The 24459-nt window shown below is 42.1% G+C and overlaps 1 protein-coding gene across 19 annotated transcripts in view; it reads left to right on the top strand.

The window, feature by feature from the left end:
* Positions 1-24459, top strand: part of SYTL2 (synaptotagmin like 2) — a 155821-nt gene that overhangs the window by 26561 nt on the left and 104801 nt on the right. For 13 of the 19 annotated variants that reach the window (XM_053202578.1, XM_053202576.1, XM_053202577.1 and 10 more), the window contains exon 1: positions 9001-9156. The exons of 4 other annotated variants lie outside the window; for them this stretch is intronic. The gene's annotated coding sequence lies outside the window, so the exon portion shown is untranslated. 2 more of the 19 variants (XM_053202566.1, XM_053202564.1) reach the window with 2 other exon arrangements.

Raw genomic sequence — 24459 nt, 5'->3', positions numbered from 1 at the left:
TGTTCGCGCACTGTCTCTCTCAAAGTAAATAAATAAACTTAAAAAAGTGGAGCGTGACATATTCAGAAAGGGAAGTATGCACAAAGCACATAAGAATGGAATGATATATGCATGCATACGAGAAACAGGAGTAAGATCTCTGTTAGTTAGAACTCAGTTGGATGGAAGTGGTGGTGGTAGACTATCACACTGGTGGTCCTCAATGAAACATGCTTCCAGGATCCTCAGGCTCCCCCATGTTGACTCTGGACTTAGCCACAAAACTTGTTTTGGGCAAAGGATGGTTAGCCAGCTTGATGCAAATATTTACACATTGGGGCTTGCCTCTTGTAATGCTTGGGCTTCAGCTGCCATGTAAGAAGTTTGGGCTTAGATTACTGAATGAGGAGAGGCCATGTGGAGGGCAGCCCTGGAGAATGAGCTGCCGCCTTCGATGTTCCAGCCTCAGCTGAGCACTCAGCTGAATGCAGCAGCATAAGAAACCGTCATCAGTGAGTGAGTAGCAGCAGAACCACCCAACCCAGAGAATCATGAAAAATAAGAAATAGTTGTTTTAACCACTGTTGTAGAGTGGTTTGCTACATACCAATAGATAACGGAAATTGTTGTTTTTATTTCTTGACAATTTTTTCTCTTCTGTTTGGTTTTTAAAGATGCAGAGGGCAGGGGCACCTGGGTGGCTCAGTTGGTTAAGCATCCAACTTTGGCTCAGGTCGTGATCTCACTGTCCGTGAGTTGGAGCCCTATGTCGGGCTCTGTGCTGACAGCTCGGAGCCTGGAGCCTGATTCAGATTCTCTGTCTCCCTCTCTGCTCCTCCCCCACTCATGTTCTTTCTCTGTCTCTCAAAACTAAATAAATATTAAAAAAATAATAATAAAAAAGATGCAGATGGTAAAATGCCCTGTAATATAAGCTAATGCAGAGATTCTTCTGCAAGTATATAAGCACAATTTCCAGAGAAGCTTCTGTTTCATACATTCAGGTCTTTTAAGATCTATGGCTAGAAAACTGATATAATTATGACTCTAGTAAATTGAAATGCTGATCTGCAGGGAATGATTACTTTAAAAATCATAAACTCCTAAAACCTGAAATTTTGGGCTGGAAGAGATCTTGCAATATATGCGGTCTAATCTCATAACTTTATTTTTTAAGATTATTTACCATTTTTTAGTAATCTCTACACCCAATGTGGGACTTGAACTCATGACCCTGAGATCAAGAGTCACATGCTTTTCTGACTGAGCCAGCCAGGTGCCCCTTACCTCTTAATTTTAGAGGTAAGGACACCAAGTCCTGAGAGGTTAAAGCCACAGAGCATTTTGTTAGTTGGGTCCAGGAGGGAAGCCAAATATTCTGACTTCTACTACAATGTCTTTTAATAAATAAGAAATAGCAATTTGTAGATTATCATTTCTATAATTTTATTTTTGCAATTGGCAAAGTGGATAGTTTTATCCTTTTTAATTTTGTAGATGAGTTAGATCTAAAAAGACCTGCTCATTTCACATAACTCATAAAAGCAGGACTAGATCTTGGGTTTTATGTCCCCTGGGCCAGGGCTTTTTCATTATATCATGCTGCCTGAGATGTTCACTATTAAAAACCAGGAAATAAACTAATATCTTTTTGAAAGAGCATCAACAGCAGACATTATCTGGTTCATCTCTGAATTTCTCATAGCCGTATATCATGTACATAATGTGTCTTTCAATAAATATTTGTAATATGAAATGAATACACGAATGAATAACTGAATAAACAAGGGATAGAACAAGATTGTGTTTTATTTTTACCAGACATTCCATTCTTTTTTTTTTTAATTGTTTTTTTAATGTTTATTTATTTTTGAGACAGAGACAGACAGAGCATGAACAGGGGAGGGTCAGAGAGAGAGGGAGACACAGAATCTGAAACAGGCCCCAGGCTCTGAGCGGTCAGCACAGAGCCCGACGCGGGGCTCGAACTCACGGACCGTGAGATCATGACCTGAGCTGAAGCCACCCAGGCGCCCCCAGACATTCCATTCTTGAAGTGTATGATTAATCAAGATTCCTCTGTACTTGAAAAGGAATAGGGGATAAAAATGCCAGGCAGTAGTAATGACAACATTTTGTAATTATTGTGCTTTGAAAGCAATGAACAGAAAAGCAAGTTCTATCAATATGTGTCTCCTATTCTGTATGTAATAACTCAAAAGTAATATGCCCCTTCTTTCAAGGGGGAAAGTGAGGTAGAGAAAGTGACCCAGGCAACCTTGAACAGACTTATCCAGTAGAATAATGAGAGCTACATTTTTAATTTAAAATTTTCTAGTAGCTGCACTGAAAAAAGTAAAAAGAAACAGATGAAACTAATTAAAACATTTTTAAAATTAAAAAAAAATTTTTTAATGTTTATTTATTTTTGAGAAAGAGAGAGAGACAGAGCATGAGCAGAGAAGGGGCAGAGAGAGAGAGAGAGATAATCAGAATCCAAAGCAGGCTCCAGGCTCTGAGCTGTCAGTACAGAGCCCGACGCAGGGCTCAAACTCACAGACTGTGAGATCATGACCTGAGCTGAAGTCGGTCACTCAACTGACTGAACCACCCAGGCTCCCCTAATTAAAACATTTTAAAAAAATGTTTATTTATTTTTGAGACAAAGAGAGTGTGAGCTGTGGAGGGGCCAAGAGGGAGGGAGACAGAGAATCTGAAGCAGGCTCTGAGCTGTCAGCACAAAGCCCAACGTAAGGCTTGAACCCTGGAAGGAGATCATGATCTGAGCCAAAGTTGGATAATCAACCACCCAGGTACCCCTAGATAAAACTAATTTTGATAATATACTGTACTTAATTCAGTATGTCCAAAATATTATCTTTCAACATGTAATCAATACAAAAATTGTTGATGAGGTATTTTACTTTTTTTTTAACTGGGTGTTTTACACTCAGAGTACATCTCAATCCAGACTAGCCACATTTCTCTTAAGCATTTTTTTCAATACTTTTTTTTTTTTTTTTTTTTTGAGAAAACGAGACAGCGTGCATGCATGTGCCAGGGAAGGGCATAGGGAGAGGGAGAGAGAGAGAATCTTAAGCAGGCTCCATGCCTAGTGCAGAGCCCGATGTGGGGCTCAATCTCATGATGGTGAGATTGTGACCTGGGCCCAAACCAAGAGTCAGATGCTTTACTGACTGAGCTACCCGGGCAGGCACCCCTAGACTAGCCACATTTCTAGTATTCAATAGCCACATATGGCTAGTGGCTACCATTTTGGACAGCACAGGTCTAGTCACATAGGACACAATAATTCTGTAGAGAGAAGGCAACAGTAATTACAGCACAGAGGAAGTAGAATTTGAAGGAATACTTGAGGAAATTTTCCTGCTTTAGTCCAACTGCATAACCCAGATCACTGCAACTTGAAGGGAGATTCTACTACCTCCTGGGAAGTCAGCTCCAGAGTTTTGTCAGCCCTTTGAGAAGATGTTTGGTTGTGTGGCCCTGGGCAAGTAACCTAACCTTCATATAACTCAGTTTCTCGTCTGTTACCCATAGCTGCTCTCACAATTACATGAAATAATAGGAAAAAGCATGTAGTCAATACTGGCAGGTAGGAGGCACTTGGTTAATAGGAGCTCTAGTACTCTACTAGGATTTACCTTATCACCCCCTATCTCAACTCCATTTTGGATTTTTTAAAAAACTTTTTTAATGTTTGTTTATTTTTGAGAAAGAGACAGAGTGTGAGCAGGGAATGGGCAGAGGTAGAGCAAGACACAGAATCTGAAGCAGGCTCCAGGCTCTGGGCTGTCAGCACAGAGCCCGACGTGGGACCCGAACCCACAAACCGTGAGATCATGACCTGAGCAGAAGTCAGACACTTAACCAACTGAGCCACCCAGGCGCTCCAACCCATTTTGGATTTTTTTACAAAAGGTTGGTATGGCTCCCTACAGATCAGTATCTTTTCTGCCACAGCAAAGGTGTGAAGGTGAAGTAAATTTCAAAAAGACAAAACAAAAAAGGTCATGAATTACATTATAAGTAGCCTTCTACTACAGGGAATATCATATTAATAAAACTAGGTGGTCTACTCTTTAAAAAAAATTTTTTTAACATTTATTTATTTTTGAGAGACAGAGACAGAGCATGGGTGGGGGAGGGGCAGAGAGAGAGGGAGACACTGAATCTGAAGCAGGCTCCAGGCTCTGAGCTATCAGCACAGAGCCCAGTGTGGGCCCGAACTCACGACCTGTGAGATCATGACCCAAGCTGAAGTCGGACGCTTAGCCGTCTGAGCCACCCAGGTGCCCCTCTTCTATGTTTTATTGTTATAAAATATTCATAACATAAAATTTGCTTAATTTTTAAAATAAATATTTATTCATTTCTAAATATGCAGTTCTGTGTCATTAAGTAGCTGTTCTGCAGCCATCACCATCATCCATCTCCAGGACTTTTTCAACATCCCACAGTGAAACTCTGTACCCAGTAACTACCCATTAACTCCAGCACCCCCTCCCCCAGTTCCTGCTAAACACTCTTCTGTCTCTTTGTATTGGACCATTCTAGGAATCTCATATAAACAGAGGTCTTATGTTTTTTTGAAGTAACATTTGTTCTTTCTTTAAACATTAAAATAAGAAAATTTGTCCTAAAATACTGACTGAGTAAACCTAGAGGTTTTTTTTTAAAAGAATATTAGTGTTGAGGGGCGCCTGGGTGGCTCAGTCGGTTGAGTATCCGACTTCGGCTCAGGTCATGATCTTACGGTTCGGGTTCGAACCCCGCGTCGGACTCTGGGCTGACAGCTCAGAGCCTGGAGCCTGCTTCGGATTCTGTGTCTCCATCTCTCTCTGCCCTTCCTCCACTCATGCTCTGTCTCTCTCTGCCTTTCAAAAATAAAGAAACGTAATAAAAAAAAATTAAAAAAAAAGAATATTAGTGTTGGAATGCATGTTGATAGACACAGATGAAAGCCACTGAAGAAATAAATTATAATTATTACATATCTGAGGGAGATGGTCACTACCAAGGTTCTTCTTTACTTTATAAAAGGAAGTCTGTGCGAGAGTATATACACATGAATATAAATTAAGACATGTCTGCGTGAGATTACTGCCCATAAAGGTCATAAATAATGATGCCCAATTTTCATGAATATCAGAACTCTCGCTGGTATAGTAGATCCTTGACTTTGTCACTAGTTTGCCATTTGGCCTGGGTTTAGGGCCTGGTCCTCTCAAGCCCTTCCTATCTTCATCTGTAAAATGCAGATACTAATAATAGTTGCCCTTCCTACATCATAGGGTTGATGTGAAGATCAAACAAGATAATTAAAGTGGAAGAGCTTTGAAAAATACAAAGCCCAGTAGAAAGGCAAGGCATTATTAAAGACTGTGGAGAGATTGCTAATACGATTTGATTCAAGGCCAGAGTTTTGTACTTCCAAAAGTTAAAAAGATATTCAGTTTTTGCAAATTATTTAGAAAACCAAATTCCTACTTTGGTGACCCAGCACCATGACTCAATTGTGTTCTAAATGCTGTACATTTGATACCTACTGCTATACATCATCTAACCACATTACCATACTAGATGTAATTGTACAGCATTTCAGCAATATCTTCAATTTTTGGTGGGTAAGAAGTTATAAATCCACATAGCTTAAAGGCAAAGTCATGTCTGCACAGGAAGTTTTGTTTTTGTTTTTTTTTTTAACTTTTCCATGGTGGCAACAGTGCTGCTCTCTGTAATGTATCTACTCTGCGAGACCTGCCTGCAATGCGATTTAATAAGCAGTTATTGAGTACCTATAGTGTGCAAGGCATTTGAAGTAGAGATGGTGTGAGGGGAATGATGGAGGTAGTGAGAAAAAATGCAAAGAGAAAAGGGGTGTCCCTTGACTGGGTAGGCTTTAAAACAGGTGTGGAGTTGCAAGTCCTGTGACAACTAACTATAAAGACAATGAAATCAATGCCAAGAAAAGGTTTGAGGAATATGCCATGGGCGTTCCAGAGGTCCAAAGGATTAATTCATTCAACCTAAGAAGGAAGAATCTCGGGACATTTGTCCCAGGCCCTAATGCATGAGAAGGATTCCTTGGTTCTGAGATAGATGGGACATATTTCAAGCATAAAGGATTCACACCTACTATCCCACAAATAAATATTCACCTACTAACTAGCTGGTAAAACTAAACAACTTGGCCATGTGTCTGTGACCCTACAAAGTCATGGCTGGGTGGTATTAGAGGCTAAATCCCAGATTCTCATTTGAAAGCACCAGCCTTATGGCATTCCACCATTCCGGGAGGACAGCTCAGAGACCATACACACCCTGGCAAACAACACTCCATTTCATTGCAGCTCCATAGAGTTGCAAAAATTGACCAGAAGGGGGTTCCAGATTTCAACAACCCATTCCCAACTAGAAAACTCTTCCAGGCCAGGGTTCCACCTGTAGGTTTCTAAGCTGACGTCTACTCCTGTTCCAGTTTTCACAGATCCAGAATCAACTTTTCCACTTAGATTTTTTTTTTTCTGGGATTACATTTTCCCCTTCCAGTGCATTACTGTTAGATGACATTTCCCTTTCCCAAATGTATAAGACCTTTCTTCTTACCACAGTTTTTGAAATCTTACCTTGGGCCATGCAATGTGCTATGTATTTTGCAGCATCTCCCTTACATGGGACAGGTAATATGACCACAGTTGACCCTTGAACAACTCAGGGATTAGAGGTACCTATCCTCACCACCCCTCCTTCACACAGTCAAAAAACTATAACTTTTGATTCCCCTCAAACTGAACTAATAGCCTACTCAGAGCCTTACCAATAACATAAATGGTCAACACACATTTTGTATATGTAGTATATACTGTATCCATACAGTAAAGTAAGCCAAAAAAAAAGAAAATATTGAGAAAATTGTAAGGAAGAGAAAATACATTTACAGTACTGTATTGTATTTATATTAAAAAAATTCACATATAAGTGAACCCATGCAGTTCAAACCCATATTATGAAAGGGTCAATTGTATTTCTCTTGTAGAAGAGGAACAGAGACCTAAAGAAGTTAAGTGACTTGTCCAAAGTCAACTGGATAGTTCAACAGTCAGTTGTAGAGTCCAGTGGTAGAGCTGGGACACACACCAGTCTGTACTCCAACCCTGTATTATCCCTATACCCTTGTTTTCCCCCTTAATATCAACAGAGAATATTTGTGAAATTTGTCACTTACATGAAAACTATTTTGAAGAATGGCAAAATCTTATAGGTTATGAGGAACAAGCCTCTGCTGACTTGATATAATCATGTTAACTAAGATTTATTCAATACTTCCTCTGTGCAAGCCACTATGCTTATACACACACATTTTCTCATTATAAGCTTCAAGTAGTCTTAGTGAGGAGCATTATTATCATCTCTTTTACAAATGAGCAAAGTGAGGCACAGAATGGTTATGTAACTGGCTGAAGGTCCTGTTAGAAAGTGGTGGGGCCAGTATTTGAACTTTGGCCACTTAACATCAGGGCTCTAGCTTTTAACCTCAGAGAATCCTTAGACCTTTCCTAGCAGGTGTTGCTATTTTTTTCCTCTGGGAGGAGTGACACCGGGAATAGTGAGCATTGAGTTTCTTCAAAGCTTTGTACCAAGTGTGCAGGGCACTCACAGGTGAGGAAGATCCAGTGCCTGCCTTCCAGGTTGAAGAGGGACAGGAAGGGGATTATGAAGGCACACACAAACACTGGAAGCAAGACACCAGACAAATGAGATCAGACCACTCCGCTGCTTAAAATCATTCACCAGCATCCCTCACCAACAGGACACAGTCTGCTTCCCTCAGCAAGGCAGGCCTGGCTGCTCTTCCCGCCTCTACCTCTTTAGTTTCATCTCTGTCTCACTGTCAATATACCCTGTGCAACATATGACAGGCATCTGCATGTCTGCCTGCTTCTCTGCAGCCACTGTTCTCTTCCCCTTCTGTCTAACCTAAGTTATAGCCCTCCTTCAAGACTTGGTCACATCTGTATTTACACTTGTATTGCCCTCTTCTCCCAGTGTTCGTGACTCTGTAACACTTTGCACATCTATTCTAGCTGTTATGACACTAAACTGAAATTATTTGCATGTTTGTCTCTTCAAGGGCAAGAGGAGTGGTTTTTCCTCTTTTGCATCCCCTAGTGCCCACCCACCGTACGGACACATGGGACTCAAAGCTTGGGTGAAAGCCAGAATACACAAACTAACACAGCACAAGGATTCCTGGGCCAGGTTAGCAGCCCAGCACCCAGCACTGAATGAGGTCCGTGGGGATCAGCATTTGCAAGTTGGAGAGAAGGTTTTTGAAAGAACCAAAGGCAGACCTGGGCCACCCTCAGTTGGATGGACAGCACAAATGGGGAGAATGGAGAAGGCCTTAAGGTTTACCTCTTTCAGAAGTTTGCCTGGGCTCTCCCCATCATTGGTAACCTTTTTTAATTGGCCGTGATACCCTGCCTTCCAGCACCATCCAGGGCGCTGGAGGCGGGGGGAGCTCAGTCTGTACACATCACGCTCACAACTTATCCAGGTATTATTGGATACTTTTCAAGCATCACTTCACTTAATCCTCTCAACTGCCTGTGAGGTATTTTTATCTAATTTACACGTTAGAAAACTGACGTCCGGAGCGGTTAAAGCATCTTGATCCCGTCCGCTCTCCCGGCGCGGTGGCTAACTCCTCTCTCTTGAGTGGACTGGTTCCTTGAGCGCCACGTTCTCCGGCTCCAGGGACACCTAACGCACAGTGGTCACAAAATAATTGCACTCCTTATTTGCACAGTGAAGAAGCTGCTTCGGGGCAAGGTGCATTGGAGGAGGTCTGGGCGGGAGGGCCAAGGGGAAGAGAAAAACCGGGAGGGGCGGAGGGAAGTGGGAGAAGGGCAGGGGAGCAGGCGGGTGAGGCGTGCCGGGGGCGGGGCGGGGAGCGGGCGGAACGCCATTGGTCGGCGATCCCGGGAGCCGCCCCTGCGCGCCCGCCTGCCGCCCGCAGGGGGGAGCTTGCACCGGCCTCTGTGCGCTGACAGCCGCGGGGCGACACCTGGACTGCCCCGCGAGAGTGCGGGGGTAGAGCTGCAGGCGCGCCTTAACGGGAGAGGAGGCTCCGAGCGCCGGGTCCCGAGGAAGGTAACGCGCAGCACCCGGGGATTCAGGGTTTGCACGTCTGTGGACTCGAGGACGCGGGAGGCGGCGAGACGCTCTCCCTGCCCCGCGGCGACCAGAGCAGCGGGTTTTTTTTCTCTGCCCACTCGGGGTGTTATTTCGGGCAACTTTCGTTCCTTCTCTGGGTCTCTCTTTCCTCCTCTTAAATGAGGGAGTTGTTGGTGTTGACTGATGCTTTGTAGTCTTCGGAGTTCTAAAGCGTGAGCCGCGTTTTGGCGAGCGGCAAGCTCCCTTCAAATCCGCACCTACTTAAGAGCCAGCTCCGCTGCCCAGGGGGCCGAGTGAGTCTTCAGGAAGCCGACGTGCCGGGTAGGCGGGGGTTCTGCTGGGCTGTCGCGTTTCCTGGGGCTTTTGAGGACCGACCCTGGGCTTCGTTCGGGCTGGCTGTTAGCGGGATCTGGTTGCAGAGTAACTGCCTCCAGATTGCTCAGGTGAAGTAAGGGCGATAGGACCTATCTACAGGTGGGGTGTTGGGAAGGAGGGTTTGGGAGCCGATGAGGTTTACTTGCAAAACAAGCAGTTTGTTTTGGAATTACCTCCCTACGCCCAGACCTTGTCCCGTCTTGAGTTACAAATCACAGGAATGGGATTTATCATCTTTCAGAGAGGAAAACCACTGCTTCAGCGGCTAGGACATAGGGCTCCATCAGCTTGTACGAAGTGGGCCTCTCTCTCTGCACCCATCCTGCCTCCTCTTCCCTTTCCTCCTTCCTGCTTTTATAAATCCCCTTTGACTTTTCATTTAGTGCTGGTTTGTGACCAGCAGCCTCCAGAGCTTTGGGCTCTGGGCAGGGATGGAAGCCTGGATAAGGACAGACTATGGATCCGCTGGCAGCCTCCTGACCCTTAGAGCCTGGTAGGGACGTGCAGAGGAAGCCCAGTGGGCTTCAGACAGACAGACAGACGGACAGACACTGCAAGGTGGGATGGATTCAAACTGCTGTCCAGCTTCCTGGCCTCTTCTTGGCAGCCATTCCCAGTGAGGGAATAGGGGCCCTAGTTGGTTGGGCAGCCAGTTGGTTACAGCAGCCAAACAGAGGGATGGTTGAAAGGAGTTGAGGATTTTGATGTGTTTCTGTGGAAAGTCTCCAGGTACTCTCTCCCCTCCCTATAGTTCTTTTGTTCCTTAGTGTGGTGCCTGGGTGAAATCAGATGCCAGGACCTGTCAAGAATGGTGAGGAAGGAAGGAGGCATGGCAGTGGCCTTATTGACTGTCTTTATTCGGCACTTAGGGGCCACTCTTCTTTGTGTATAATGTGTCTTTGGTTCTCACAAAGCCACATGAGGGATCCTGTACTGTCAGTTAACCCATTTTACCAATGAGACACTGAGGGTTAGAAAGATCACTTCCTTTAGTCGCATAGCTAGTAAGCAAAATAATTGGAATGCAAATCTAGTTTCTCTGATTCTAAAACCTGTGATCTTTCTACCTTTTTTGGTGAGTAAGGGCAAGTTGGCCTAGTAACAGCAAAAATGGTATTACTGAGTTCTCACATGTGCCAGACACTGTTCAAAGCATTTTAGAAGAGTTATAGGGGTGCCTGGGTGGCTCAGTCAGTTAAGCAGCTGACTTCAGCTCAGGTCATTATCTCACAGGTTTGTGGATTCCAGGTTGTGGGCTCTCCGCTGACAGCTCAGAGTTGGAGCCTGCTTCAGATTCTGTGTCTCCCTGTCTCTTTGCCCCTCCCCCGCTCATACTCTGTCTCTCAAAAAATGAATAAATGTTAAAAAAAAGAGTTATGCCACTTATGGTGCAGTTTTGGTCATTCTGCTGGGAATAAGTGACTGTCTTAGCCTTTCTCAAAGCAGCAGTGCTGTTCCAGAATGACTGCCTGATCCCACCCAGCTGCTAGTGAGTGAATGGGGCAGGGACCCTGTTTGCTTTATCCTAGAGGTGGTTTGAGGTCTAATGAAAGATTGATTGTCCACGTCTGATCCGTTAGACCTGACCGTTGGCTTGTGAATGATCCCACTGTCCCCTAAGAGGCCTTTCTCAGGTTTTGCTCAATAAACATTTGTGGAATGAATGAATTAGTACCTTGTGCAGAGTGGTCTGCTGTCCTGCAGAAGTGGGGCAGCCTAGGGCTCACCATGCTCAGAACCCAGGATGCCAGGCCAGGCAGTTCTCTCCTCTGGGCTGTGTCCCTGTGGACTTCTAGATTTGCCTGGTAATATGTTTTCTGCCACCTGCTTTATTTGAAATTTTAAAGGTTATAGATGAGGAAAAATTTGATGTTTTTTTTAACTAACAGGAGAAATCACTTAGTCTCTCTTAAAAAGGGAGGGAAATAAGATGGTGCTATTTGCCATAGGGCTTCCCAAACTTCTTCATAGAAGAATCTCCAATAACGAAACTGGCAAGTGCTCCTAGGGGTTGGGGTACAGTTCAGATTGACCCCAACAAGGTTGAAAATTGTTTTATGAAATTATGCGATTTTTAAATTTGATTTCATATGTTGAATTTGGTTTCAATATATAAAACAAATTTTTTCCTCAAAATATTTGTGTAAAATTGGTGTCTTGGTACATTATTTTATATTCTTGGGTGCTGAGAGTACCCAAATGGAGAAGTACCCAAATGGCAAGCATTCTCGTGTGGCAGCATAGGGTACCATTTGCATTTTTCATGCACTTGGTTTACAGTAATAGAGCTTCCCAACGCCTTGTGGAGATAGCCCCTTTCCTATTTATCAGAATGAAGAACATGTTTTAAAAATAAAAACAATCTTTATTGTTTGACCCCCCACCAGCTTTATTAAGATATAATTGACATATAACATTGTATAAGTCCATGATAATTTCATATGTGTATACATTGCTACTATATTTTTGTAGCGAGAACATTTGAGATTTATTCTCTTAGCAACTTTCAAGTATATAATACTATAGTCACCATATTGTATATTAGATTCTCAAAACTTCTTCATCTTAGAATTGGAAGTTTGTACCCTTTGACCAACCTCTCCCCATTTCTCCCTCTCCCAAGTCTCTGACAACCACCATTCTATTCCCTGCTCTGTGAGTTCAGCTCTTTATCGATTATATGTAGAAGGAAGATCCTTATTGTTTGTTTTCCTATTACCAAAGGTAATATATATACATATATATATGTATATATATTCATTGTAGAAAAAGAAAAACTACAGATTAGCATTAATAATAATAATACCTTTATACTCAGAAATAACTAATGCAAAACTTGGATTTTATAGCCTTCCAAATCTTCTTCTCTGTGTCTATATGAGCACATTAAAAATAAAAATAAAAAAAAGAACAAATGAAGGGGTGCCTGGCCAGCTCAGTTGGAAGAGCATGTGACTCTTGATCTTAGGATCATGAGTTCGAGCCCCATGTTGGGTGTAGAGATTACTACCAAAAATAAACCTAAAAAGAGAGGATAAAAAAAGCATAGTAAGCTGAAAACAAAAAATGAACAAATGTATTAATATAACCCTTACTTTTGACTCAATCATCCTTAGAGCTAGGAGTCATCTCAGATTGTTTTTGAAAGGATACAGAGAATTAATTTTGAATAATTAAAATCATCATAAAGGTTAATCCTGTTTGTGAAGTTCACCTTCCCATAATTCCCTGGTGTCAGACAGTTCCCAGCAGAGGAAAGTGCCTACCTTTGGGGCTGCTGCTGCAGTCACAGGGTCCAGCTGTGCTTCTTATGAGATGACTCACGTGTCTTAAATGTAACAGAAAAGGTAGCTCCTCAGTGTTGTTGAAGTGAAAATGTGAGCAGAGAATTCTAAAGCTAAACTGCACACAGAGGAGCCTCAGATAAGATCATTGCTCCAGAATTGCATTTTTTAAATATTATTTATTTTTGAGAGAGAGGTGGGGGGGAGGGAGAGCGCAGGGGAGGAGCAGAGAGAGAGGGAGACTGAAAATCCCAAGTAGGCTTCTCACTGTCACTGCAGAGCCCAATGTGGGGCTCAAACTGTGAAGAGTCAGACACTGAAATGATGGAGCCACCCAGGTGCCCCTCCAGCATTGAATTTTATTACCTGTGTGACTTTGGGCAAGACAGGTAGCTTCTCTGAACTGGTTTTCCCTTCCTTAGATTGGGGATAATGACACCTACTGTACCTTTGCCTACCAGAGTCACTAATGAGGACCAGGTGTCAGGTATTGTTACTTAAATTTGCATGCAGGTGTTTATGCTATTTTTAAAAGGAGGTTTAAATGTAGAAAGATCAAAAGAATTGTCAGTCTTTATAAAAAGCTGGAATCTAACTCTTGGGCTTAACATTAGCAGGACTTAATTACAAAGCAAATGCTCTATTGGATCCCCACTCTAAGTTTTCTTCAAAGAATAGAAGATTCCTTGATGGCTAACATCTCATTACTTTTCATCACAATTCTGAACTGAAGGAAAGGGCAGAAAATAGTCCCATTTCACAGAATAAAAGTGGGCTTGCCATTCAAGAGAGCTGGTCATTGGCAGAGAGAGTCAGAGAGTTCCAGGGCCATCTGTAGCTGCCTTAAGAGGGCAGAGGTGTACAAGGGAGAAGCAGAGAGAGTAACTGGAAAGGCAGTGTGGGGGGGGAAGGGGGGGTGCATGGCTGAATGCTAGAAGCCACTGCCTCAAGGGCTGCTCACAGGCATGCACTCAACTCAGTTCTGAAGAGAGGAATGGGCCCTGCATTGGGATTGGGAGGCAGGTGTCTTGGCTTCTATTCCTGCCCCAAAGACAAGCTGTGTAATCTTAGTCATATCCTCTTCTTGAGCTTTGTTTTGTTTTTTGTTTTTTGTTTTTTTTTTAATAAAGTGAGGGAATAGGACCAGATGAGGTACCTTCAATTCTTAAAAATCTATGATTCTGGCTGTTTTTTCATCTATGTCTGCCCAAATGGAACTTTGGTAGAGAATTACCACACAGATAAATCAGGTGTGGGAGAATGTTCCAGCTTTCGGTGCCCCTCATGATTCCTATGGGGTTTCCCAGCTGGATACCTTTATGCACAACACATGATCCGTACATCATTGAAAGAAGAATTATTTTTGCTTGTCTATGTGTTACTCTTAACTAGAACCTTTTTTAGATTGTTGGGAGGGAGAACTACTTTTGGTAACTTTTGGGAAGGTTGGTTGATAGAAGTATAGTAAAAGTAGGTTACTTATGGTAATAGGGCTGTGTGTGTCACTATGTACTGGCTTTCGAAATTACTAAATACAGTATTTTTCCTTAGTGCCCATTGGGAACTTTGCCTGTACTATGGCTTTTGCAGAATGTGGGAGAAGCACTCTTGAGTGGCTCGAACTCTAGAAGAGGGAGAGGCAGGGAGGAAGGGAAGGGGAGAAGGGAGGTGGGAGAGATAAGGAGGGAGAGGGAAGGGACAGGAGAGAGCAGAGAGTACCAGTTGTGGTTAGAATACAATGGAGATTAAAAGACCAATTTGGGAAAAGATGAAGTCCCCAAGGACTTGGACTTTTGGTTTAATTTTGCATCTACATTGCCCAACCCCCGACGGGAACTCAGTAAAGTATTTTTAATGAATTAATAAATGAAAAAATGAAGAATGAATGATTCTGTTGAAAGGAAATTTTTGCTGAAATGTAGTACAGTGACCTTCAGGTGGTTGCAGTGACGTGTTTATATATGTGAAATGTGTACTTAAACCTATGGAAACACTTTCCTGTGCATTATTCTGCATAATGATGATAGACATTTTTTTAAAAAGGCCAAAATGAAAACATTGCCTAATGCCATACTTTCTATACTCTTCATAGGTACTGATAAAAAAAGGATTTGGTTGATTGTTTCTAGATAAGTCTTTCTGTAAAAGCACCAAGAAATATTTGAGGAGTGGGGGTATAAGACCTGTAAATAGTCCACAAATTTGCATTCCAAGTCAGAGGGAGAAAGACAGGCATTGCGTAACTTCTGGGTGAATAAACATTTTTTTCCCCCTTGCAGAAGCACTGTTTCACCATAAGTCTTGACGGAACTGGTGCCATCAGCTTCTGATTAGACAGATGTGTTTTGTGCCACCATTACTCACGGCCACAGGCGCCTGGGCTCTCCTGCCACTTGCTGAGTCAGCTGATTAAAACATTGGTCTGTGAGGCTGAAGGCAAGGGCTGGATCCCAGGCCAAGCCAAGTGCCTCAACCACTCCCGCCCCTTCTGCCAGCAATCTACATTGCGAGGAAGACTGAATTATGGCATGTTAGATTAATTAGGGAGTATTCTTTACCATTGCTTGTTTTAGATTAGTCATTGAGTTTTAGAAGTAAGGGGTCTGGGTTTTCAGTTTAATTCTTTCACTCTTTTTAAAGTGGATTCTAGTGTTGTTTCAGGTTTACCATCTTGGGGCATGTTCATGGTATGCATACTTTTGGTACCCCAAGTCAACTATCAGCATGGCATATCATATCTTCAGTGTGTCTAAAATGGGGATGATCATACCTGCCTCACAAGTTGCTCAGAGGATTAAATTAGGTCACATATTTAATAAAAAACAGCAAAAGCAGATTGAGATGCTGTTGCTGACTGGTTAGCCAAAGACTCATCAGCCAAGGACTCACCACCTCATACCTATCTGGTGCCATTTTTCATTTAACTACAGTTTCTATGTGACATGTATTTAAGATGCCTTATGAATTGTTGAAGCCATATGCATTCAGGCTGCAAATGCTATGGATCTCCTGCATTGATAATGCCTGGGGAAAGCAATTGGTTAGGTGGGCTTCATCTTCGTTAGTCATTTCAAAAGTATTTTATCTGATCTGGTATGTTCTTTGTTGCTAATATAACATATTTGATTATATCTGGTTGCTTTTTTAAAACCCTATGAGGCAAGTGAATGGTGATGATATCTGACCTTTATTGAGCAGTTACCATGTACCAGGCACTGTTCTAAACACTGTACCTACGTCCATTTATTTAATCCTCACAGTAGTCTATTTTGAGTACTATTATTTTTCCCATTTGATGATGATGAAATAAAGACACACAAGTTAAATAAGTTACCCAGATGACATAGCTGATGAAAGAAGGGACAGAGATTTGAACCCAGGCAGTCTGACTCTAGAGCCCATGCTTTTGGATCATCAGAGGATAGTCTTTCCAATCAAAACTAACCATTTTATTTGTCTATAAAGTACGAGAAAGTCACAGTCACACACTAAGCATGTTCCACTCTATTATTCATGGAACCAAGAAGCTAGAAACAGTTCTAGATACAGAATGAGGATGCATAGCTTGGCAATTTTTTTCTTCTTTTTTTGAGAGAGAGAGCCCAAGTGGTGGAGAGGGGCAGAGAGAGAGAGAGAATATCAGAATCTCAAGCAGGTTCCACACTCAGCAGGGAGACCTATGCAGAGCTTGACTCCACAACCCTGGGATCATGACCTGATCCGAAATCAAGAGTCAGAAGCTCAATTGACTGAGCCACCCAGGTGCCCCGCTTGGCAAACCTTCTGACCATACAAGATAATACTTGAAAATGAACTTGTTGCATGATATTCAGGAAATTTTATTGCCTAGAAATAGCAATAATTAAATTTAAGTATTACAGGAAATATCTGGGGGTGAGACTTAAAAAATGAGGAGTCAGCAACTTAATGCCTCATTTCAGTATCAGTACAGTACTGTAATATAGTAACTGAAGTGTTGTGTCTTAGGAAGTAAAGTTGTAGCTCTGGTTACATTAGGTAAGTCACATCATTTATCATCTTTTGCTTAGAATGCCAAATTCTATCTTTCTTTTCCATTCCTTTTAGGGATGTTATGAATAATAACAAGAATATGGTGATAAAAAAGAATGCCTACTATCTATTGAGTACATACTATGTGTCAGTCCCTTGCTAGGTCATTGCTCTGAACTAGATGATAATTACCCATTTTACTGATGAGGAAATGGAAGCACAAAGAAGTTAAGTACATTGCCCAACGTCAACAACAGTGAATGGCAAAACAAACATTCGAACTCAGGTTGCTTACCTTGACTTAAAAGCCTGTGCTCTGTCCCCTAGCCAGTACTGGTTCTTTCTGGGGCTTCTCTAGAAGAATCATAGTATATCCACATTTACTGAATCCTTTGTTGAAACATATTGCTTGGCTTGAGGCTCATAACAGATTATTATATTTGAAACTGGGATTGTTCTAGAAAACCTGGAACATTTATGTTACCATAGAAATAGTAATGATGGTATGTGGATCTTGAGAAACTTAACAGAAGACCATGGGGGATGGGAAGGGGAAAAAAAAGTTACAGATAGGGAGGGAGGCAAACCATAAGAGACCCTTAAATACAGAGAACAAACTGAGGGTTGATGGGAGGTGAGGTAGAGGGGAAAATGGGTGATGGGTATTGAGGAGGGCACTTGTTGGGATGAGCACTGGGTGTTGTATGGAAGCTAATTTGACAATAAATTATACTAAAAAAAAAGAAATAGTAATGATGGACTTGATATAAGCCTTACAGGAGAAAAATCTGGTTTTCCCAGCACACCACAGCCTAAGGAGCCAGGTACTTACTTGGTATCTAAGAAGCAGGATGACCTGGAACCAGAGTAGCTGAAATATGATCTAGAGAGCTGGCAAGTAATTGTTTCCTTATGCTTAATTTCTGGAAGACCCCAATACTTTTTATTTTGGGGTGTCACTTGAGAAATTAGAAAGAATATATGAAGAATTTGAGTAAAACAAAGTTGGTCTTCATATTGTACATGTTGTAGAGGTTTACTAAAGAATTCTTTGTACCAGTTACCCTACTCACACCACTTAAATATGACACGTTTTTACTCTGATGGCATGCACACTCAAGTGTTTTTGAAATAACATCATACCACCTTTATGCAAATACAGTCACTGTGTTCTTGCTAGAATCCTGGGGATACTTTGCTATCTGATGGTTAGTAACAGATGGTTGTGAGGTGCAGTCATAGGTGGAAAGTCACAAGTCAGAATTTTGTGAAGCCCAGCGGCTGGCAAGGTGATAAGGGGGGGCTATAGTAAGGAAGGTGTTTCTGGATTGTGTCCATGGGCAGGTGTGGGTCTGGAAGCCCATGTTCCCTGTAGAGGAATAAACTTGGCTTTGGAGTCTGATAATATTGAGTTTATACCTTGGATCCATTTATTAATTGTGTAATTGAACAAGTAACCTCTGAATCTCAACTTTCTTTTCTGGAAAAAATTGCATTCATCTTCCATCTCTCACAAAGTGGCTCCAAGGAATAAATAACATAATGAATATATTAAAGTGCCTAACATTGTGTCTTGCAGAGTCACTGTTCAGTATCCGTTTCCTTGCCCCTCTCTTCTCTTCCTCCTTTCCTCTTGGATTCCTCTGTTGGTTCTTGAGAGTTCCCATTGTACAAGATTTGCCATTACTCAGCTCTACTCTTATCAAATCACTTAATTTCACTGATGCTTCAGTTTCCACCTATAGAAAACAGGAGTTGATCTCTGCCCCACTATTTTATGGGGTTTTAATCTAATCATTAAGTTGATAATTGGATTCTAAGGATTAAAAAAAGGACAAGAAAATGCCCATAATAGGGGCAACCATGGTAAAGAGTACTTACAATTCACTGTAAATGTTCTGGTGGAAATACATACAGCTTATTGTGAGACTGCAGAGCGCGCTGCCTGGGAAATTTGAAAGGTGAAAAATGAGGTGGAACCATAGCCCAGTAGGAGTTTGCTAGATTGAGAAGGGAATGGGATAGAGAGTACAGGTTCAAGGATTTTCATGTTCAGTGGCATAGAGGCAGGAAGGGCATGGGATACCAAAGGAGAGATCATGGTGTTGTCATATAGGGTAGATAAGTTGTGGCTGGAGGTGCTAATGTGGTGGGCTGAAGCCCAATGGTGAAACCAGGCTAAAAAGTTGCCCTTTACTGGGGTGCCTGGGTGGCTCAGTCAGTTGAGCATCTGACTTTGGCTCAGGTCATGATCTCATAGCTTGCGGTTTCAAGCCCCACACCAAAACTTGCCATTTACCTTGGAGGCTGCAAGGAACTAATGGAAGTTTCTCAATATTGTGAGTGAAATAGCTGGGTTTCTCTTTAGGACAAACAGCCTAAATTATGGAAGCTGTTAACGCTGCTCAAGTTATGGAAGATGGATTTGTTTGAAGACATACTTCTTAGGACTTACGGGTAACATAAAATAGTATATTTTGAAACTTTTTTGTAAAAAGTACTTGGAGAGATGGTGCTGCTATCAAATTCAAGACTTCTACATGAAGGTACATGTGTATAGGAAAATGGAGACTTCATATACTAATTTGTGGACTGGACCACGTGGAGCCATATTGTTCTAAAAGGATGAATATGCCCTGCTTTGGAGCTAAGCATATTTACCATTTTTCAGTAAAGGACCAAGTATGCTTTGGGCAAATCATTGAGGCTTAGATCCAGAAAGATGTTAAGATGTTATACATATATATCTCCAGCACTGAGTTTAAGATCCTGGGAGTAGTTGACACTCAATGTGTGCAGAATTTGGGTGGTGATTTGTTGAATTTCTTGTACTCAGCATGTGCTGCTGTGGTTAGCAGTCCCTGAATTTCCTCAGAGGAGGATCAAGGAGGCCTGGGCCACAAAACTATCATTTATGGGCACATTGCAAGAAACTGGGTGACGTTTTTCCTTAAGTAGTCAGAGTCAAACACAAGTACACTCACATGTGTTTGTGTGTTTCTAGGTCTGTGTTTATGTTTTCCTGAGTGCTGTCTGCTTTATCCAGACCAGGGGGAAAACTAGATACATATCCAGAGTTCCTCAGGGAAAGCCTCCAGAGAGATTTGCCTTGGTTACTAGAGGTACCTAGATGTAAAGAAGACACTTGCTTTCTCACGTGAACTGGGTGGTGGCTGGGAACTGAAGGTGTGAGGAGATGTGGTTCCACTTACGAGATTCTGCTGGGGACAACTGAGCACCAGTGTTTGCTTGGCGTGTGAGGAAGTGAAGGTAGAGTGGATGCTTTCTCCTTCTCTGATAGCCTTTCCCCAGGATCACTCTCTGAGTATTCAGGAACTGAAATCAAGTCTTGGGCTGACATGTGGTGTGCAGGGAGGATTATGTACACCTCAACCTCCTAAAGGCTTCTCATCTTTGAGGTTTAGAGTATGAGATCTTTGAACCTGTCTTTCTCTATGTGCCGAGCTCCAGTTCCTTCTCATTGGGTTAATCAAACCTGGGCTGAGTCCTTTGATAGATCTAGCTTTGGTCTCTTGAGACCAAAGGCAGAAGGGCTGATGAACTGTGGGTGGGAGTGGTTGGGTCTCTGAAGGGTGTATGTGTGTGTTTCACTATTTCGAGTTACAGTGACCAAGTGTTTTAAGTTTAGTTTAATATTTAAATACACTCTGATTGGTTGATTTTTATTTTTCCTTTTTTAAAAACTGTTATTAAATAGTGAACATATGTTGATAAAAGGGGAAGCATGCTCTAGTGGGAAGAATATCAGATTTGGAGACAAGAGTTCATTCAATAAACACTTACCGAGTGTTTATTATGTGCCAGAAATTGTTTTAGGCTCAGAATTCAGTGGAGAAGGGGTGTCTGGTTGGCTTAGTTGGTTAAGCCTCTGAATCTTGATTTCTGGCTCAGGTCATGATTCCAGACTTGTGGGATCAAGCCCCATGTTGGGGCTTGATGCATGGAGCCTGCTTAAGATTCTCTCTCCCTCTGCCCCTCCCTTGCTCTCTTTCTCTCTCTCTGTCTCTCTCTCAAATTAAAAAAAAAGAATTCAGTGGGAAAAGCAGACCTCTGTGATCACTGTGCAGTATGATGTTAATAGTAAGATGTGACCACAGGGGAAGGAAGTCGGGTGGTGAGGGGAAGGGGGATTAAGTGCCAAGGGCTTTCTGGAAGAGGGAGCTCTTGAGAAGAGACTGAGGGATGAATAGGGAAATTGCTCATCACACAATTTCATGTTCAAAGCAGGACTGGCAGGATCTGGGGCCAGAGAGAGGTAGGCAGTGGGCCAATCATGGAGAACTCTGTGTATCCGAGACTGGACTTTTTAAAGATCCTGCCTTGTGTCCTGTTCTGTGTGATAATTGGTCAAGTATTTCCTCTCTGGGCCTCAGTTTCCTTATTAGTAATAATGGAGATGATAATGATTACCTGGCTTTACCTCTTGGAATAATACTGAGACTCAAATAAGAGAATAGTGAAAAATTATTGAACACTTACACAGATTAGCTCACTTAACCCTTACTACAACTTTATTAGGTAGGTACTATTATTTTTTTAAACCTAAACTTGAAATGGTTTATTATTTTTTAAAATATAATTTATTGTCAAATTGGCTAACATATGGTGTAAAGTGTGCTCTTGGTTTTTGGGGTAGATTCCCATGGTTCATTGCTTGCATACAACACTCAGTGCTCATCCTGACAAGTGCCCTCCTCAATCCCCATCACCCATTTTCCCCTCTCCCCCACCTCCCCATCCAACCTCAGTTTGTTGTTTGTTCTCTGAATTTAAGAGTCTCTTATGGTTTGCCTCTCTCCCTCTCTGTTTGTAACTATTTTTTCCCCTTCCCTAACCCCATGGTTTTTTGTTAAGTTTACATTTATCAAGTTCCACATATGAGTGAAAACATACGATGTCTGTTCTCTGAATAACTTATTTCACTCAGCAAAATACCTTCCAGTTCCATCCACATTGCTGCAGATGGCATGATTTCATTCTTTCTCATTGCCAAGTAGTATTCCACTGTGTATATAAGCCACATCTTCTTTATCCATTCTATTATTAAGGCCATTTCACAGATGAGAAAACACAGAGATTAAGTGATGTCTCAGATCGTAAAGCTAATAAGTGGTGGAGTTAGGATTTGAACTGAAGTAGTCTGTCTAAAGATAACTTCTCCGTGTGTGTGTATGTATGTGTTTATAGTGCTAACTCTGTGCCAAGCTCAAGAGCCAAGTTCTGTAGGCTGAAGGCAAAGGAATGCATAGCTGTGCACTTGCCATTTATAGTATTTGGCTTTTCCAAAATGCCTGTTACAGTGGGTCTGTGTGTCTGGGGAAAAAATATTGTGCTTGTTGGTGGACACCTGGCTGGTAAGCTTCTAAGAGTGGGAGGATCACTTTCCCTCAAGTGTCCTGCAAATAGTTAATTCTGGAGTGAATCGAACCATTTGCCTCTGACAGGTTCTTCTGTTCACACATCTGTTACTGAAAATGGGGACTCCACCATTTTCAAACCAGTGTTCCATTGGAAGGACCTTCGTTTCCTCCTTCATTCTGCCATTATCCACCATGGCTGGCTGAGGAAGCCGGCTGTTTTGCACAATCATCACTATCCTTTTGGATTGTGAAGAACACCTTTGATTGTCCCTGAGCTTCTCCCCATTTCTGTCGCCTGAAAGAGAAGGAGCAGGCCGCCATTCCTAGCACCTCAGTCAGTGTCATTGTTGTCCAGACACCATGTTTCTACAACCATCTCTCCTTTTGGGAGACCCATTAAAGGATGGGTCCCCTCTTAATACTACTTTCTTTATCTTTTATACTACTCTCCCTAGCCTCTAGAACTTCATCTCACCTTTTTTTTCCCATAGTGACAAGAGGTCTTGGCTCACACAGTTTCCTGTGGACGGTTTTGTGCCCCACCCTGTCTTTGATTGGCAAAAGTCATAAGTGACATATCAATTACCAAGCCTATTCCCCTTTTCTCTGCACCACTCTGCCTCAACTCCTTGCAGTAGCTGACTAGGTTGACAGCTCCCTCTTTCCTAAAATTCTTTCCCTAGCTTTGTGACACCCTACTGTTTTGTTTTTCCAACCTGACTGGTCTTTCTCTTTTCACTTGACAAGTACAATGTCATCTGCTTTTTTCTCTCTGCTTTTTCACTGCATTCTTTCCCTTGCTGAGTTCAGCAATCAGTTGAGTCTCTAAGCTGCTAACTGCCATGTTTATAGTTCCAACCATGGCCTCTCTCCTGAGCACTTGTTCCTCATCTCCATCAGAGTTCTAGACATGTATACTGAATTTTCTACCATGCTATCAGTTTTTACCTTTAACCTGCCTGCCTTCCTTCCTAGGCATTCTTGGTTTGGTGCATGAATCCCCCAATTAACTCTGTTTAAGAACTTTGAGTCTTGTTAGATTCATGCATTTCCTGAGTAACATTGTTACTCCTTCCTTTCCAATGTTCTTCCCAAATGATACTTATATTTCACCTCCTCTGTTACTGCCAGCCTTCTTTGGCTCTTATGAAGTTGACTGAGAAAGTCCTGGCCATTTAGCTTATGGTCACTCCTCTCCTTCATTCATGCTGAAGTAGCATGCTTTAAAAAGTAAACACACACACACATACACACACACACACACACACACACACACACACACGCTTCCCATCACCCCCTGCATAAAGGACAATCTCAGTCTGACATTTGAGACTTTCACTGATGTGATACTAGCCTCTGTTTTTAATTCTTCTATTACCTCCTTCTCTGAACCCTGTCTTCTATTCAAATCATATTCTCCTTTCCCTGTATCAGGCTCTGTGCTTTGTTCATGTAGCTTCCTGTGCCTGGAGTGATAGTTTTATTCCCCTCCTTGAGCTCTTCTTGGCCGGTCACTTACTCTCCAATCCTACCTGTCCTTAAAACTGCAGCTCTATGGCGATTCTCACAAGAATCTTCCTGGTTCATCAGAGCAGGAAGTTTCCTCCCCTTTCTCTACCTGGGCCAATTTATACCTATTTTATGGCCAGCATTGCATACCAACTTGTGTTATCTCTCTTTATGTACTCTTCTTATCTTCCGTATTGGTCTGAAAGTTCTTAAAGGGCAGGGACTAAGGGTCTTGTTATTTCCTTAATGCCACAGCACAGCAGGCTGACACAGTACAAATGTGCTGAATGAATATATTTTGAAACACTGAATTATATTCACTGTGTTTTTTAAGAAATTATTTTTAATGTTTGTTTATTTTTGAGAGAGAGAGAGAGAGAGAGACAGTGAGTGGAGGAGGGGCAGAGAGAGAAAGAGAATCCAAAGCAGGCTTCATGCCATCAGAGCAAAGCCTGACATGGGGCTCGAACCCATTAACTGTGAAATCATGACCTGAGCCGAAGTTGGATGCTCAACTGACTGAGCCACCCAAGTGCCCCGACTAAGGTTTGTTTGTTTGTTTTCTTTTTTTTAGAATTTTAACACATCAATTGGCTCTGAAAATTTAGTGGTCAGTGGGCAGGTATTAATTAGATTTTTGGATATTTGTTCTGTTGTGTACAGGAAAGAATTCATAAAGCAAGGCTGAGACTGCTTATCCCTAGAAAGGCCTGCTTGCA

The sequence above is a fragment of the Acinonyx jubatus genome, chromosome D1 (assembly GCF_027475565.1).
Source record: "Acinonyx jubatus isolate Ajub_Pintada_27869175 chromosome D1, VMU_Ajub_asm_v1.0, whole genome shotgun sequence".
In the NCBI taxonomy this organism is placed as follows: domain Eukaryota; kingdom Metazoa; phylum Chordata; class Mammalia; order Carnivora; family Felidae; genus Acinonyx; species Acinonyx jubatus.
The sequence above is the reverse complement of the archived record's forward strand: the minus strand, read 5'-3'. Positions and strand labels throughout refer to the sequence as shown.